A 19,032-nucleotide genomic window follows, 5' to 3' on the forward strand; every position below is an offset into this window, starting at 1 on the left:
AGTGAAGAGTGGATTAGAAAGGATGTGGAAAGAAATGATCGTGGCCTAATTTGAGGTACTATCCTAGTATGTGGCTGGAGGGAATGAAGAAAACCATGGTGTCTCGACCCGATATGTGCCATAACTGTACGCTGCTTCAGGCTACGTCTCAGATCTGTGATATTAAAATATCTCTTAACAAAATCCAACTTCAGAATGCGACCGCTGCTCCCTCTCTGGCCCACACTCTCAACGCGACAATGAGAAGCTCAGGCGGTTAGTAGCCGGCTTCCCACCGCGGAGGCTCAGGTCAGGTCATATGGGATTTGTGGTGGGCAAAGTGGTACTGGGGCTGGTACAATAGGCCAGCAATGGCCGCAGTACCAAGTGGATTGTCTCACCCCAGGGATAACAATGCCAATGAATTGTTCATTCAATAAACTTTACCGAAATGAGGTGTCTTATAATTAGGCCCAGAATTCCCTTAATCCTCCATAAAGTGGAAAACTTGGACTGGTTACATTCTGGGTGACTGGGACTCAATTTCTGACAAAAGTAGGAATCTTCCTGTTCGCCATTACGTCCAGTATGGCCAGGGGTCCCTTTCGATTCTTGTCATGGATGCTGACTGCAATTTCTTACGGATTAAAGCGACTGGAACGCGAAGCTGATCACAGCCGTCCGTACAGTGCCTCACTTTCGGCACCTCCTTCAGCGCTGGGGTACAGGGACGACTTTTATTTACCTTTACTTGGAAGTATAGGTCATTAAACAATAAATTATGCCTAAATCCTACAAAAGATATTATCAGTACCTCAACCATCAAACTCTGGCCAACTTCCATAACTTACACTCACGCCTGTACAATTTGTACAGTCAAGGAAGACGAAACGGACGGGACTTGTAGCACGCGTCAGAACTACATACATAAGTAAAAGTAAAGCTATCCCTGTACCAGGCCGTGAAGGCCCATAGGGTTGTGAGACGTTGAGGCCCCCACATTATCTAGACAATCGCCTCACAGATGGCGGTAAGGTTGTCAGCCTTACGTGCCGGCCGCGCTTTACTCCCCAGGAAAATTATTTTGTTAATTCCTGGTACTCATTTCTGTTAGAGGCTGAGTCGACCCCAGGGCCATAGTGCGGCTGGAAGGGTTGGATCAATTGAAAAAATTCAATGAAAACTAACTACATACATACAATATTTAGTCTTATAAACTGAAGAAAAGAGATCATTTCAGAAACTTGGGCTACGGAGGAAGAATAACATTAAAATGTGTAATTTAAAAAAATTAAGACTGTGAACTAGATCCTGTTAACAGAAGACAGGATCCAGTGACGGCCATTTTTTTCTCTCTTGCAACACAAAAAGTACGAAATTCGAAATTTCATTCATGAAGAAATTAAGAGCAGATTAATTTTGGGTTACGCTTGCTACCACTCAATTTATAAACTTTTATTTTCTTGGCTGCTGTCTAAACAAACAAAAACAAACTCCGTGGCCTGTAACCCGCAAGCGAACTATACCAACTGAGTGACCGCCGCTTGTCGGCGAAGTTAGTGCCAGCTTTAGCGGATAGATTGTGTCGCGCGGTCAGTGCAACGAATCCCCACGGCCGTTAATTTCGGTTTTCTAGATCTGAGCCGCTAATTCCTTGAAACAGCTCCTCAGTTATCCCCACGAGGCTGACTGGACCCCGTTCCAGACCCACTACTTCTCAGAAAATCTGGTAGCGCAGGTAATCGAACCCGGGATCTCTGGATCTGTAGCCAGGAGCTCTGATTACAAGACCACAGAGGCGGTCCTTGGTTGCTGTCTAGGTATACAAGAGATTTCGAACATTAGGGTTGCTGCTTCGAACCCCGCTCGGAGCTATGGTATACACTGTAGTCACGTTGTCCCATGAAGTCATCGGCCGTGTGATGGACACATCCTCCTGCCCAACGTGGCTGATATGTGGCCACCGTATCTACTAATTCCGAACAGACTAGACAGCCTATTCTGTAACAGCTGACGTAGAGGAATGGCTTGGTAATACAACTTTGTAACGACGATCTAATATTCCAAAGAAAGGTACATTTTTCGCTGAGGTTATTGCAGTATCGCGCCACTGTGTCTTATGGGAGGTGCAGGTCTGCATTAGATGTAGGTGAAGGGTTAGCTTCCTTCCCCGACCGCTTTACTCCCGGGGAAACAGTCTCTGGTATTCATTGGATAGAAGATTGGGTGGACATCAGAGCCAGTCTGGATGCTGTGAAGAGGAAAATATTTATCTTTTCCATGCCAGGTACTGAAGTACAATTCTTCGGTGTTACGGCCGTTACCTAGTGACTGCACACATTCTGAGTCATCTAATACTGTTAGAAACTTCAAATCTAGTGGGATGAGGCAGGTGGGCATTTAGAACGAGGAGGGGGTAAAAGGAAAATTTGTCCTTGTGCTTAAATAATTAAGCAATTTAGCACTATCACATAGGGGAGTGAAATGAGAGATTTTATCAGAATTTTTGTGAGGAAACTTGAGGGAAAGAGAACATGTGTAGTAATCAGACTGTGAGTTTATATGCAGAGGACCGAAGTGTTTCTAGGCTGTGTCAAGTTCTGCACGCCCTGGATAACGACATTTTCAGTCGTTTTCATTGGCCATCGACTTAGTTGATATTTGTAGTTACTTAAGCCTCGGCATTCACATGTAGAGACTAAGAAACGTCCTGTGGGAGTCGAACCGGGAACTATTAGCTTCTTCAGAATGCTACTGTTCTGTGTGCTTCAGATGTCGGTTAGGCCCTTGTGGCAGGCCAGTCTGTGAGCGCGTGCTTCTTGTGTGGTCCTTACGTAGCAGACACGAGGCTTCCTGGGTGGTCGTGCGGATGGACGGAATGACAGCTCGGTGCGGAGGGGGGAGCACTCTTTTTTAACTTCGCGCCCACAAACCCTAGGATTTCCGCCATCGTGGGTGGTCTACGGATGCAACCCTTCCCCGCCCCCTTAGGGCCACAGTTGGTCGTAGTGGGGGAAGTGTGACGCTTTGACGGACATACAGAAGGAAATGTGAAAAGAAGAGGTTCTCAGACCGGAGTGAGAGTTAAAATGGGGGGGGGAGAGTTTTGTATAGATGAATTTCTTCCTTCAATATTATGTTCTGACACACCGGTTGGAGGACTAAACTCTGGAACACCATTTCCTGCGTCCTAAGGGAAGAGCTCACAGAGGCAGAAGCCAGTTTCTTTCAACGTTCTTTGCGATTTTCGTAAAATGTTTAATGTTTTACAGAATGTAACATGACAAAGAACCTAGTTAAGCTATTTAAAATGTAAACCAGTTGCAAAGAGTCGGCCGATAGTGCGTTCCGCTTGGCATCACTAGTTTTCTGGCTTCACTCTTCGTGTGATGTCAACTTTTCGGTAGCTGCATCTGCTCCCTTCCTCAAGAAAGGGATACATAATCAGTTCTTTCCTCAGGATAGGGCTGATCGCAGAGCCAGGTCCGTTGATAGGGGTTTGAAGTTTCTGTTGGACCCTAAAGAGTAGGTACTACTCACCTGTAGAACGGAGAAAATCTAGCTGCCGAAACGTGTTCTATTTTAAAACACCAGACAATAGACGGAGTCCAGATAGCTGGCAATAGAATACGTTTGAACGGAAGTCCACGCAGATAAACACCCATCTGCTGCATTTCCTGTTCAGAGCGGTCTGAAATTGGAGAGCAGAAGGGAGAAATAAACGTGGGGGGGGGGTTCAAATAAGGTTTAATGGTTCAAGTCCGCAAGTGAACTATACCGACCGAGCGACCGCCGCTTGTCGGCGAAGTTAGTGGCCACTTTTGCTGACAGAGGGTGTCGCATGGTCAGCGCAACGGATCTCCACTGCCGTTAATTTCGGTTTTCCCGACCGGAGCCGCTATTTCCTTCAAACAGATCCTCAATTATCCTCATGAGGTTGAGTGGACCCCATTCCAGACCCACTACTTCTCACAAAATTTCGCAAGTTGTAACCTTCTGAAAATTCTGGAATCGAACTTGTTTCTTGAATGAGTGAAATTACGACGTAGTGTTGTGCCTTAAAAATATTTATACACATACGTAACCTCAACACTCAACAGAGGTGTGACTCCACTCCCTCTTACGACTTCATGGCGTGATGTGTGATTGATTGATTAATTAATTAATTAAGTCGTATACTACACGAAAGTATAAGGTCTGGTGGTTGTGGTTGAAAATTCTGGATTATTTGTAAAAAGAAAAAAGTAAAAGTATCCCTATAACAGGCCGTGGAGGCCCACAGGGTTGTGAGATGTTGAGGTTCCCGCATTTTCTAGACAATCGGCTCACAGATAGCGGCATGATTGCCAGCCCTACGCGCCGGCCGCCCTTTACCCCCAAGAATATTCCTGGTACCCATTTCTGATAGAGGTTGAATCGACCCCAGGGCCACAGTGCGGCTGGAAGGATTACGTAAACTGAAAAAATTCACCTCATCGGGATTCGATCCCGCGACCAACCGGCTTGTAGCATAGTGTCTCAACCAACTACGCCACTGCGTGCCCCTGGATTATTTGTATCTTTATTTCATTTATTTTAATCTTGTACGTCGGTAGCTTCCTTTTGCACGTGAGATTCGGCATTGCTCCTACCTACTGGTTGCCGAAAAGTGATACCGTATTTACGCGTGCGTGTATAGGCCGCAGCACAATTTTCAGACAGAAATTATAGGAAAAATAATTTTCTTGGAATATTATTTCAGGAGTAGAACACTCTGTATTACTAATTATGACTATAATTTTTTTTTAATGAAGTGCGATTTCGAATAATTCGAATATAAGCCGCACCCCAGTTTTCCTCTTGAATTTTTGGCAAAAAATGTGCGGCCTATACATGCGTAAATACGGTATTTAGCATAAAGACATCTTCCGAACTGCTACTGAATTTCAACGGCTTTAAGTTCGGTAAAAGGATTGATTTTGGGGGGGGGGGTCTCAGATTTTTACACTCATACCAAGGGAGCCCCGGAGTAATACGATTTGTGAACCACTGCCTGAAACAATGAGATGAAGGGCCATGGTGAGAAGACAGCCAGGGAAGGAATCAGTACCACACAGATAGGAATGGACCTAGACAAACAAACAAACGAAAAGGTTTGGTGTAACGAACTGGAAGGTGCTGTCCCTACTGACGATAAAAGGGCTAAGCAAAATCGCGATTATCCTTAGAATATACAGCACAAAAATCACAGCGAGGTGACGTCATTCTAGTCAACTATTTTGCTGTCCCATAAAAATAGTTGCACTGTTACAATTAAGAAATTATTTATAATCGGTAACAATAATCCCCGCCTTCAAGACATAAACACAGGACTACAGCTACCTCCACGTCGCCAGGTTCCTCTGGAAGTTGTTCCTCAGCTGGTCATTAGTTTCTCTGCTATAATATGTTTAATTTTCGTATTAACATAACTCTTCTCTTGGACCTTGTCTTCGGCCTACACTCTCACGCCATATTTATCTAAGATCCATTTTAATATTATTCTCCCATTTACGGTCAGATACCTCAAGCAGTCTCTACCTTTGCGCCTCCAGTTGTCATTTAAACTGCATATTTGGGTATAACATTTAATTATACTGTTCATCGCTGTTCCGTTTGTATAGAGGTTCCACCAGATGGCAGGTCCGCTGCACACGGGAAGGATGGATTTGAGACTGTAAATAGAAAATAACAGGCTAGTGCACGCTTAGGGTGACGTCACTGTGCTCTATACATTTTGGTAAAGCGCTCTAAACCAGAGTTTCTCAAAGGCCGGGCCCTGGCATCAATTATACCAGGCCCTCGTTTTACAGAACAAATAATTTACCGCGCGCGGTCTCACTGCTCTAGAGCGAATGAATAAGAACTGCGAGAGCGACAGGCAGCAGAAGATACGCCTAACTTTCGATTGGTTTTGTCATCACAGTATTGAAGGGTTTATGCAAATATTAAGTACGTAAGTACTGGAGCCACGCTGTAGCGTCGTTGGCCGAGGCACTACGCTACAAGCCGGGAGGTCGCTGGTTCGAGTCCCGATGCGGTGGATTTTCTCAATTTATTTAATCCTTCCAGCCGCACTATGGCCCTGGGGTCGACTTAGCCTCTAACAGAAGTGAGTACCAGGAATTAATTATATAATTCTCCTGGGGAGTAAAGCGCGGCCGCGCGTAAGGCTGACAACCTCACAGCCATCTGTGAGCCGATTGTCTAGAGAAAATGTGGAAGCCTCGACGTCTCAAAACCTTATGGGCCTTCATGGACTGTCACACGATACATTTACCTTTATCTTTACGTAGGTTACTTAGTTGGATAAGGTAAGGTTAGGGGAGTGATTAACAGTAGAATTGGATGTTGCGTGTTTCAACAGCTGTTATGTATTGTAATATTATTTTCATTGTTATTATAGTTATTAATATAAGCGGCTTGCTGTTGCCAAACACTAAAGAAGGAAGTGAACTGAACTCTTATTGGTTTATTTAACGACGCTTGAAATCATTCAGTTTATATCGTCTAATGACAAACTAATTACCGAAGAATGAACAAACGGTATATTGAAAGACGCGGTTATGACCCATTTTGAGATGAGGTACGGACATCCTCCAGGAACCGGAGGACCTGGGGCAGCCAGGAAAGTCCTCAGTTAGCGTAGCCAGAAACTGAGGCAAGGTTTTAAGCCAAGACCTCGGAAACAACAAGCAGGAATGCGACCCATCCAGCAGCCAGCTTTGTTGATGGCATCTTACGCATTCACCTACTAGAGGCCCATCTGGCTCTGTTAATAAAACTTAGCAACTTTTGTTAAATTCGGCATAAGAGATCCTTGCATAATTTCTGCACCAACTTAGGGTTTTGGCAATACTGACCGATCACAGAGTCTAGGTGAAAAGAGGCACAACTATCCCTGTAACAGGCCGTGAAGGCCCATACGGTTGTGAGACGTCGAGGTTCCCACATTATCCAGGCAATCGGCTCACAAATGGCCGTAAGTTTGTCAGCCTTACGCGCCGGCTGCCCTTTACCTCCCAGGAAGATTCCTGGTACTCATTTCTGTTAGAGGCTGAGTCGCCTACAGGACCTTTGTGCGGTTGGATGAATTAGGTCAATAGAAAAAAAAATCATTACCTCATCGAGATACGAACCGGAGACCTTCCGGCTAGTAGCTTTTTTTTTTAAATTCACTTAGTGGGGGGTGGAGTCCAACTGGGTCCACTCTGCAGGGAGGTCACTGATTGGCCTATTGTAGCCTGCCCGGGTGATTATGATGATGGAGAATTTGGTGGAATGAAGATTGGCAGGGGAAGTACTCGGAGAAAACCTGCCCCAGCGCCACTTTGTTCACCACAAATCCCACTTGACCAGACCCGGGATCGAACCCGGGCCGCCGCGGTGGGAAACCAGCGACTAACGGCTTCAGCTTATGGGGAGGCCTTCGGCTTGTAGCTTAGCGCCTGAACCAACTACGCTACCGCATGCCCCCTAAACCCTTACTCAAATTTGACGAAATTAGGCATGTAACGTCTTTGTATTACATTATTCTACCGTACAGATTATTAACCGTGTTTGGCGGTCACAAATGAACTTCCCAAGTATGGCAGAAACATACTGACACTCTGTTCTGCTGAAATGCCGTTCACAAACCGGCCGCAAGCAAGCTTAATGAGCTGAAAGGAATTCAGTTGGGAACTGTACTAAGTGCATTCCAACCAATCTTGTTGACGTTACGTTACTTTACTAATATCCATCGTTTGAATAGTACATGTTGGTATCTCAAATTACATGGAGTATTTAGAATTTCAAATTCTAGCCTCTGTGGTCTAGTGATTACAGTTCCTGGTCGCAGATCCAGAAGTTCCGGGTTCGATTCCCGTCGCTGCCAGATTTTCTGAGAAGTAGTTGGTCTGGAACGGGGTCCACTCATTCTCGTGAGGATAACTGAGGAGCTATTTCAAGGAAATAGCGGTTCCGGTCTAGAAAACTGAAATTAACGGCCGTGAGGATCCGTTGCGCTGACCACGCGAGACCCTCTATCCGCAGAAGTTGGCACTAACTTCGCCGACAAGCGACGGTCGCTCGGTCGGTATAGTTCGTTTGCGGACTACAGGCCATGGAGTTTGTTTTTTGTAGCGAAATTCAGAATCTAGCGACAGCTTTGAGTAAAATTCTCACATGTCAGATTACATGAGAAACCGTTCGTGACTCTCCAGGAGTTCATGCGGACAGACAATATGGTGGAATGAACGGGTGCACGTTGAAGCGAACCACACCAATCAGTTTCGTCACAAATGACACTTCCTAAGTATCTGAATCAGATGTTCACTATATCCAAAAATGTTAGATCGCACACTTCTTAAAGTATGTTGGTTAATACATCAACGACCTGCTTTAACATTAAAATTGCTGTACTTTTCCTATAGAAGGTATTACTTATGTGTTTGACATTATTCTCAGAATAAACAGCGATTGTTTTCCTGAACTGCATTAGGAAGCTGGCCTTTGTAGTGGAGAAACTTCGTGTTTCTTGTGCGATAAAACTGAAACAGTCGGATCAGATTACAGCCCTGATTCCCTTCGGAGCTCGAAAGCAAACCCAGGTCTACAGGTCAGAAGGTCAGCAACGGACTACTGCTCCGCTTTGCTCTCGCGTCTCGAAGGGGAACTAGGCGTGGTGTTCCAAGTCATGAACAAAATTTTGCGCAGAAATCAGATAAAGATAGATTTGAATTTCAACATATTTATATGGTAAGATAAAAGGTGAGTTGTCCATGTACTTAATTAATTAAGCACTACGCCATGAAGGCGTATGGGGGAGTGGATGTATAGACTCACACTTTCTTGACCTCGGGACTAGCTGGAAGTGAGCAGTCAACTTCACGCACTGCCGCTTTTACCCCTTCCCCCCTTACCCACTGGATAAGAGGCTGGGTAAATCCCATCGCCAGTCTGAACGACGTGGAGAATGGAAAATTCATCCTACCGGGACTCGAACTCCGACCCCTCGGCCCATTCATGTGGTACGAAGAAAAGTTAAATTCGCTCATCAATGATGAGCACGGATTTCGTATATGAAATCACTGAAATAATGCAAAGGCATGATTTTCTTACTGCGTAATTATTTCATGAAGCTTTCGCAAAAACATTTAAGTAGAGCGACCGCCGCTTGTCGGCGAAGTTAGTGCCAAATTTAGCGGATAGAGGGTGTCATGTGGTCGGCGCAACGAATCCCCACGGCAGTTAATATCGGTTTTCTAGACCGAAGCCGCTATTTCCTTCAAACAGCTCCTCAATTATCATGACGAGGCTGAGTGGACCCCGTTCCAGACCCACTACTTCTCAGGAAATCTGGTAGCGCCGGGAATCGAACCCGGACCTCTGGATCTGTAGCCAGGAACTCTGGCCACTAGACCACAGGGGCGGTCTATCCGACAGGCCTAAGGAGTTTCAAATTGCCTCGTAATCATCCCTACAAGTCTGAATGACAGTAATATAAATGGCGCCTTGCATCAACAGTCAGGAAGTGGCTGACGTGATCACGTTTGCAATTCGTAGCGAGGTATACGGGTTTCGAACAGAATAACAAAGGCTTCATTACATACGCACCAATATGACTGCTCGCAGCCGCTACACTGGCAACAGAAATTCGTTAAATAATCACTGAAAACCTAGGAAAGTATAAAACAGCACACAAGCACAGGATTCCAAGAAATATGAACCCACTCAGTTCACAGGAAAACAATTTTAGAGAACCGTAAAATAGTTTTAAACGATAATCGCCAGTGTCAATTTCTCCAGCCTTTTCATGTGTCATCCTTTCCTGAAGCTGGAGATATTAAGGCGCTGTAAAATCTGAAACAGAAATAATAAAACCTGTTTTAAAATGTTATACTATGTCTTTAACTCTTCATGAGAATTCTTGGAAATATATTTATCATTATTTCCCTTGTTGCTCTTAGAACACAAATTTGTTTTCAAACCGCAAACATTTATCGGTTATAAACTGTAATACTGGGTTTTCAAATCCTGACAAGTTTTCGTCAGTCTCTCTAAAATGAAATAAACAGTTCTGCAGGGAACCTCGCTAGAGAAGGCAAGGCTTTTAGGAGGAAGGTGTCAGAGCTTCATCCCTACCAGTAATTGCATACGTACAACAACTGTTCCACACAAACTGTGTTTGCATATACTATACAACTTCTCAGCATTTTATATTTGCCAATGGTTTACTGATGTGTAAACGGAAAGAGTCTTACCTGTTGCGATGTTGAATTATCCTTCCGAATTACTTAATAAACCTGAATATAGACTACAAACAGTTGGACCGATTATGTGAGAAATGAAGAAGTGTTAATTGAGTCAGTGAGCAGAGGAATATCCTACACGAAATAAGAAAACGGAAGGCTAATTGGATTGGTCATGTTTTACGCAGAAACTGCCTTCTAAAAGAAGTTATTGAAGGAAAGATAGAGGGGCGGATAGAAGTGACAAGAAGACGAGGAAGAAAACGTAAGAAGATGCTGGATGACCTTGGGGACGGAAGAGGATACTGTCATTTGAAGGAGAAAGCTCTAGATCGCATTAAATGGAGGAATTGTTTTGGAAGAGACTGTGGACCTGTCGTCTTGACAGATTACTGATGATGATGATAGGCTACAAAGCTGGTCACGGTAGCCGAGCGTTCTAAGGCATGAACTGTCTTCGCTCGTTCGGAAGTCGGGATCGTGGGTTCGAATCCCACACAAGGCACGGATGTTTGCTGTGTGTATTCGTTTATTCTGTGTTTAGGTAGCGGTCTTGCGGTGAGCTGATCACTCATCCAAGGAGTCCTACCGTCTGTAAAATGATCATGAAACTGAGAAATCAGCCCTATGCTGCAAAGTGGGAGCGAGAGGACAGGAAAATAGGCTACAAAACAATCCTGAAAATGCATGCACACATAATTCACCTATTTCCGTAACATTAGCGTACAGGCATTATTAGCTCATTATTATGAGATATAGCCATGTCCAGAATGCCGACCATCAGATGTTAACAAGGCCACGCTAATGGAATGACTCACTTGAGGGAACATGCTGTTAGTCACATAACCACACAAGCCTCAGCATCTTCTAGCATACTTATTGTTCCTGAGCGTGTCCATACGTAAGAGTGCAGGAGATCGGGGCTGTTCCGTATCTCCACATGCTTTGTCAATGTCCAATGGGGACACACATTTCTAGAGACATTATGTTTATCACAGAGCACTGAATGGTGCTAGTATTTTTCCCACTGTATCAACTCGCACTGCTGCCATGTTTCAATAGTTACTGACGAAAGCAAATCCCTTGTGCTTAATTAAGCACCACCCATAAACACGTATGGCTGAGTGATTATATAGCTATAAAAGCAAAACAGTAAAAGCAAACGTCACCCTGTAACGGGCAGTGGAGGCCCATAGGGTTGTGAGGTTGAGGTTCCCACATTTTCCGGACAGTCGGCTCATAGATGGCGACAAGGTTGTCAGCCTTACGCACCGACCGACCTTTACCCCCCAAAAATATTCCTGGTGCTCATTTCTGTTAGAGGGTGAGTCGACTCCAGCCATAGTGCGGCTGGAAGGGTTGGGTCAATTGATAAAATACACCTCATCGGGATTCGATCCCGCGACCTTCCGGCTTGTAGCATAGTGCCTCAACTAACTACGCTACCGCGTGAGTATATAGTTATACGGATCTTTATTTCGGCAATGGATGAGAGTGGTCATCTTCAAAACCTGGTCACTTTACGCATGGGTAAAGACCCCTCGTTACCCAGTGAATATGATTCTCTGTGGGCCTCAGAACTAAAGGAAAAATCTCTTATTCCTGCAGGAATAGAACCCGTGTTCTTTACTTTCAATCCATGAACATAACGGTCCATACAGTTAATGACATGGGTTTAAAATGCATGATAGGGTGTTCAGTAATTTTATGTAACTTCTGATGAAGAGTTTTGGGGGAACGTAAGTTTCGGGTTGAGCCCTCTTCATGTTTACGTCTAGCAGCATAGACAATTGAAAGTCTTCTGCCTTCTGTTCAGGGCTTCAAATATAAATCTAACGCATAAGCAAAATGTAAAATTATACACATTTTATTGAGTGTATGCACTTTTTTCAGACAGTACCGAAGCTGCCAGATTAAATGAGCAGATTCAAGCAATGTTGGCTCAGTTCACACCGGCCACCCCCCCATCATGCTTTAACTGCTCCAAACCAGCCAACTTATATCACATTCCTTTCCGGATTTCGCACCAAATTTCTCCGCCTCCCGAGCTCTATCTGTATCACAGGCAAAAATGCAAACTGGGGACTCTTATCAAACAATTCTAATGCAATATTTTCTTGCCACACGACCTGCAGAATCCGCAATAAATGTATATGTTCAATAAGTACTGGCTCGTGACATAACTCATATACACGTTTATTTCTGTTCATGTAGGTATCATTTTAATTCTTGTATTGGGAATGAAATACAGTATTTGAAGTAAAAATTGTTATTATGACTTCAAGGAAGTGCAATTTATATATACAGCTTGGCTCGAATTTAATCTAAATTCATTTCTTAAAGAAACAACTCATCCAACTAAATATCTGCAAATGACATACAATTTCAGAAATATATTTTGACGATTTTGACTATAATGATTATGGATTTAACGAAATACACTGCGTCATCTGAGCAGTAATGTAACTGTACCTGTAAGCGGCCTCCGTAGTCTAGGGGTAACGTGGGTCCCGTGTCGTAGCTTTACGGCACGTAAAAGGACCTCATGTCCCAAGGGGACCACTGAGCCAAATTCAGGACATTTCCNACTACTGTGTCAACATTTGTTCTTATTGGTTGTTGGTGGTATCGCTACATGTTTCGACCATTTTCTTGGGTCATCTTCAGCCGTATACGAATATTATTTATCTTCTGAATTGCGTCATTAATCAATATGAATTCATATTGTGTCTGTACGATTATTCTACACCGACAATTATATCTGAATTTAATTTTTTAACAAAGATCATATTTAAAATACATGTATTGCAGCTGCTCGAACAAACTGCTAAACAAGAGAACGGCTGTATGGATAATATGGCGTTCATACGAAGGCTCACTCTTAGTTGCATGTAAAACATGAGGGCATTCTTCGAAGACGTGCAAGAACCGCTGGTGTTCCAAACCTTCTATGCCATGCTTGTTTTTAAACATACATTCAGTGCTCACATTAGGAAATAACATATGCAGCTCGAAGTCTTAATTTATTTTTGTTATTCCCCCTCCTTCCACGTTCCTCTTTACTCTCGTACTAATGGGTGGAAAGCACTGAAGGACATCAGCCGTCCTCGTGTTTGTCGGCGTGGTGTGTTATTACACACGTAGTAATTACTTTATCTCGCTCCTGGTCGTATGAGAAGATATCCACTGACTCGTGTCCATGGTGGATATCCCGTCAGCCCCCAGAGTCACTGTTACATGCATTACTGGGGACCTAAACCTCGAATTTATAGATAATAGAAGTCTTATACAGAATGTAAACATTTCAAGCACTTTCAGCTCAGGAACTAAAACAGATATGAAGTTAGTATTTTCACTGTAATAGTAATGACACAATTTCTTTATTAAAACCGTCACAACACAACTATATTAATATTTCTTTATTAAAACCATCACAACACAATTATATTAATATTTCTTTATTAAAACCATCACAACAAAAATATATTGATATGAAGTTAGTATTTTCACTGTAATCGTAATGACACAATTTCTTTATTAAAAACGTTACAACACAATTATATTAATATTTCTTTATTAAAACCATCACAACAAAAATATATTGATATGAAGTTAGTATTTTCACTGTAATCGTAATGACACAATTTCTTTATTAAAAACGTTACAACACAATTATATTAATATTTCTTTATTAAAACCGTCACAACACAACTATATTAATATTTCTTTATTAAAACCATCACAACACAACTATATTGATATGAAGTTAGTATTTTCACTGTAATCGTAATGACACAATTTCTTTATTAAAAACGTTACAACACAATTATATTAATATTTCTTTATTAAAACCGTCACAACACAACTATATTAATATAGTTGTGTTGTGACGGTTTTAATAAAGAAATTGTATATTATAACACAACAGGATGCATGAAATGAAAATCGTAATGACACAAGCTGCTCACGCATCCCAGCTGTAGTTAAGGGACTGCAGCTTCACTACGTGTTCTGAGCAGTCAGTAAAATGTCTACCGTGAAACTCTAGCATTCCTTTTGGTAAACTCTGTGTACGAACACTTTAAATAAGGAATTTATTCTCAATAATATACAAAAATTTAGTTCGTACCTCACAGGAAAAGCATTACAAGGTGTGTCCCAAAAGTCATGAAATATATTTCTTTCCCNCTACTGGTCGGAGCGCGCTGGAAGCGGTTGGGTTGGGGCGGGGGGTGGCCTTTAGCTTCACAGCGCGCCCAAGGTCAGTCTGCTCGAGCATCGGAGGCGTCAGTATCGCTGATTTAGTGCACCTGTGAAAAAAATGTGTAGAAGCTCATGGACAGTACTTTGAAGAATATTAACACTTTGTACCGATATCATCAATAATTAAAAAAAAAAAAGAATATATATATATATTTCATGACTTTTGGGACACACCTTGTACATCAGTCACAAATACCTAGCAGTGGACGCTGTTTAGGGAACTCCCACGCAGTGGCGGGTCAGAGCTCCACCGTATCCCTGTGAGTAGGAGGCGACGAAAAGAGAACGCAGTGTCTGAGGGGTATAACTGGGTCGCCCTGTTCCTGGGCGATATAAATACGGGGACCTGGCCTTCTAGGTGTGGGGAGTCTCAAACCTGAGACTACCTGTCGCTAGATTCTAAATTTGACTATAAGAAACAAACTCCATGGCTTGCAGTCCGCAAGCGAACTATACCGACCGAGCGACCGCCGCGTGTCGGCGAAGTTAGTGCCAAATTTATGGGATAGAGTGTGTCACGTAGTCAGAGCAACGAATCCCCATGGCTGTTATTTTCGGCTTTCTAGACCGGAGCCGCTATTTCCTTGAAATAGCTCCTCAATTATCCTCACGAGGCTGAGTGGGCCCCGTTCCAGACCCACTACTTCTCAGAAAATCTGGTAGCGCCCCGGAATCGAACACGGTCCTCTGGATCTATAGCCAAGAACTCTGACCACTAGACCACTGAGGCGGTCCATCGTGTTCATCATATCTTCGATATTTAAACAATGGACTTCATTTTGACCTAGCACATGGCTGGAAACGACGCAAGGGAGTCAGTCTGGATGTCTTATATGACTTCCACTTATAGAAGCAGCTTCCTAATTCCAAGGAGTAATCTCCTTAAGAAAGTGCATTACTTGGCTGGCAAATAAGTAACACGCCTATCTTGAGTCCCTTCAATACAGTCCACACTCTTGTGCACTGCTTTTTGTATTCTCCCACCTGCGCTTTGAGTTCCCAAGTGGTCTGCTCATGCACCCTCATCCTCTTCAACTGAATCAGAAATAAAATTGCGTAACTCTGTTCACCTTCCCGCTGCACACTCGCTCCCAGAGGGGCAGATACATCTCTATATGGCCCTCTGCCAAACAACGAGCCTGTAGCAGTGGCCACGCCGTCTAAGGCATGGGTGCCTGTGTGTGCAGGTAGCGGCTTTGCTATTGGCTGATCCCCCGTCCAAAGAGTTTTACCGACTGTATGTAGATTAAGAAACTGAAGAAGCAAGCAAGGTCCAACAAAGGGCTGTAAAGCAATAGACAGGCAGGCAGATAGAGAGATAAAGGGCTTTCCTGAATGGATATTTTTCAGTAGTGAACTGATTGAGTCCAAGTATTTTAAAATTAGTATTTTGTTAGTTCCTTCTTTCTATTTCTAATGTGACTGTATTTTGTTTCTGACTCCGAAACGCGTACATCCGGGCGCAACGAGTAAATGTTGATGCTATTAAGAATAAAACTGCGCTTCTTGAAGACCAAGTTGGGATATTATTCACAGAACTGTGGGACGTTTCATACTTTCACAGGCCCACTCTGACGTGCGAATTTAAGATGCCAGAAAAAGCAAGGGGGTGTGGTTAACCCTACTCAGTCCCTGTTTGTGACATCCGACATTTACTTTGAAGGTTCTAAAATATAGAAACTGCTCTTAATTACATGTATTGATTAATTGCCATTGTGTTTTTTCCTTTGGCGCTACAGCCCCAAATTGGGCTCTGGCCTACCCCCATGAAACATTCGGTAGGCCTCCTTGGGCGGGTGATCGGCTCGTCGTAAGGTCTCTACCTGTACACAAACACAGAAGAACGCACATACACACAAACACTAAACATCCATGCTCTGAGTGGGATTCGAACCCACGATCCGCGTTTCCGTGAGAGCGAAAACAGTGCATGCCTTAGACAACTCGGCTACCGTGAGCGGAGCATTGTGTTTTCATTCATTCATCAGTAATCTGTCAGACGACAGGTCCACAGTCTCTTCCAAAACAGTTCCTCCACTTAATGCGATCTTCTGTTTTTGGAAAGAGACTATCCAGGAAAAGTGATAATGTGGTAGTTTTTCCATTTGCTTTCCACATCGCAGTACAGCAGCCGTTCAAACCACTCTGGTCACGCCTGTTGCTATACGAACTTGAACCATCTCGAGCATCATTTGCTCTGTGCTTCAAGTCGCTGCTGATGACGCTGCTTCCGGCATCAGTTTTTGGTGTCTCTCTTCGTCTGATGCCTACCCTTTGACCTGTCCAGCAAGGGAGGCCCTGCCAGTAGCTACGCTACCGCTGGTATAGCTCTCAGGGTCCTTGGCATACTCAAACCCCCTCACCACGATAAGGACACCAACGAGACACCAACGAGGGGGTTGTGTTTTATGGTTGTAAAATATTAATTCCATAATATTTGAAAAGAATACGAAATTAAATTTCTTCTACCAAAAACAAGGGTCTGAGGAAAATATATGAATACAGGAGAATTGGAATGCAAGCGTTACGTAGCTACCTCTCTCCTGTTGTCACGCTGAGGAAAGTGAGGAAACCAGCGAGAAATGTAGTTGGTGGGGAACTTGGAAAATGACCACTTGAAAGACGGAGACAGAGAAGCAAGGGTAATATTAAAATGTCTTCATATGATGGGTTACGAATTACATTCATCTTGAGAAGAACAGAGTCCAGTGAAGACTTTTCATTTCTGTGGCGCTAAACCTTCTGTTTCTACGGATAGAAAACTGGCTTAAAGAGACTAGTGATATAATTAGTGCTTTGAAACATGTCCGACATTTCCAGAATACATACATGACCGTCAAGTAGTATTATTATAAAATGTAACCTCATATTCTGACTCTACATAACCTGAGCTATTAAAAGCGCCGTTAAACGAATAATAAAGTTATTAACGATCATATAATTGTACGTTCCAAAACGCGTGATTAAAAAAAGAACAATAACAGATACATAGCTTAAGGCAGCTTCAGAAGCCCTGTAAACCAGGCTGCAACACTAAGGGTAAGTAAAAGGTAAAGCTATCCCTGTAACAGGCCATGGAGGCCCATAGGGTTGTGAGACGTCGAGGCTCCCACATTTTCTAGACAATTGGCTCACAGATGGCGGTAAGGTTGTCAGCCTTATGCGCCGGCCCAAGAATATTCCTGACACTCATTTCTGTTAGAGGCAGAGTCGACTCCAGGGTCATAGTGCGACTGGAATGTTTAGGTAAATTGAAAAAAATCCCCTCATCCGGACGCGAACCCGCGACCTTCCGGCTTGTAACCTAGTGCCTCAACCAAATACGCTACCGCGTGCCCCTAAGCTACAACACTGCAACCAAAAACTGCAACAGGCGCATGACGGAATGATGAACTTGGGCTGGAGGGGGACTCATAGTTTCTGAATTACTGATAAATGTCAGGAAACTTGTTTCAATTGAAATTCTCTGACCATGGATTGAGAATCTGTGCCACGGAATATAGCTTTTTCATCACTACGAAACATGTTATCTACGAGAATTTAATGATAATGATGAAGTGCTTTCAGAATCAAATGATTTATGGCGGCCTTCATCGTAGTTTCATAGAATTCTCTATGGGCAGGTTTCAAATTTGAGGAACTATGAAATTCACAGAAGCATGGTCCCGCAGATTTGGCAATCTTCAGAATTACAGGTTACAGCGCAGCAACCGTCACATTGTGCGGTGGCGTGTGGTCCTTGCGCAAAAACGGTGGAACAAAATACAACATTTTTGCTTACTTTTAAATCAGGGAAGATAACATTCAGTCGAGTTCTACATACTTACACGCTGATGAATCGCCAAGTTTACGTAATGGATCAATTGTTACAACACTCTGTACTACAACCGCCAGCGGCGTTATTCAGGTGCTGTCAATTTTATTGTCTTTCTTTGTTGAGGGCGATCAAGAGCGTAGTCCTGAGGAGAAAACTGTAACACAGCTGAGAGAATCGCTTCATACTTTGCAATCTTCATCTAACACTGTTAAAGTAGCCGAATTAAAATGTGCGAAAGAAGTGGAGCGCTTAGCACTCATGAGGAAGCAGAGAAATGTTTGGGCTTCTAATAAGTAACCGGAATAATTAATGGAAAGCGACCACTTGGGAGACCAAGGCACAGAATAGAAAATAATAGTAAAATGGATTTGAAAGATGAGTATTTGTATGTGATTCGGATTCATATGGCTCAGGGCGTGGTCGTGTGGTCTGCTCATGTGAACAAGATAATTAACTATGTAAGATTTGAGGCTTTCACGGCGGTGACTATGAAGAAAGCAGTCTTCTGGGATTTGGCACCGTGTATATGTGGTGTTAACCGACGTTTCGGAGGATCGTATCGCCTCCATCTTCAGGGTAGAAGGAAAAATATAAGAAATCCCGGTTCTCACGGTCTCTTCGCTTGCGGATTTCTTATATTTTTCCTTCTACCCTGAAGATGGAGGCGATACGATCCTCCGAAACGTCGGTTAACACCACATATACACGGTGCCAAATCCCAGA

General features: G+C 43.4%; 1 long non-coding RNA gene across 1 annotated transcript in view; it reads right to left on the reverse strand.

Moving 5' to 3' along the window:
* Window positions 1-9,336: 9,336 nt before the first annotated feature.
* LOC111874301 overlaps window positions 9,337-19,032 on the reverse strand; it is a 100,560-nt gene continuing 90,864 nt past the window's right edge. Inside the window, exon 3 of the long non-coding RNA XR_002844528.2 lies at window positions 9,337-9,840. This is a non-coding gene — a long non-coding RNA (uncharacterized LOC111874301). The remainder of the gene's footprint in view (window positions 9,841-19,032) is intronic.

The sequence above is a fragment of the Cryptotermes secundus genome, unplaced genomic scaffold (assembly GCF_002891405.2).
Source record: "Cryptotermes secundus unplaced genomic scaffold, Csec_1.0 scaffold2042, whole genome shotgun sequence".
Classification (NCBI taxonomy): domain Eukaryota; kingdom Metazoa; phylum Arthropoda; class Insecta; order Blattodea; family Kalotermitidae; genus Cryptotermes; species Cryptotermes secundus.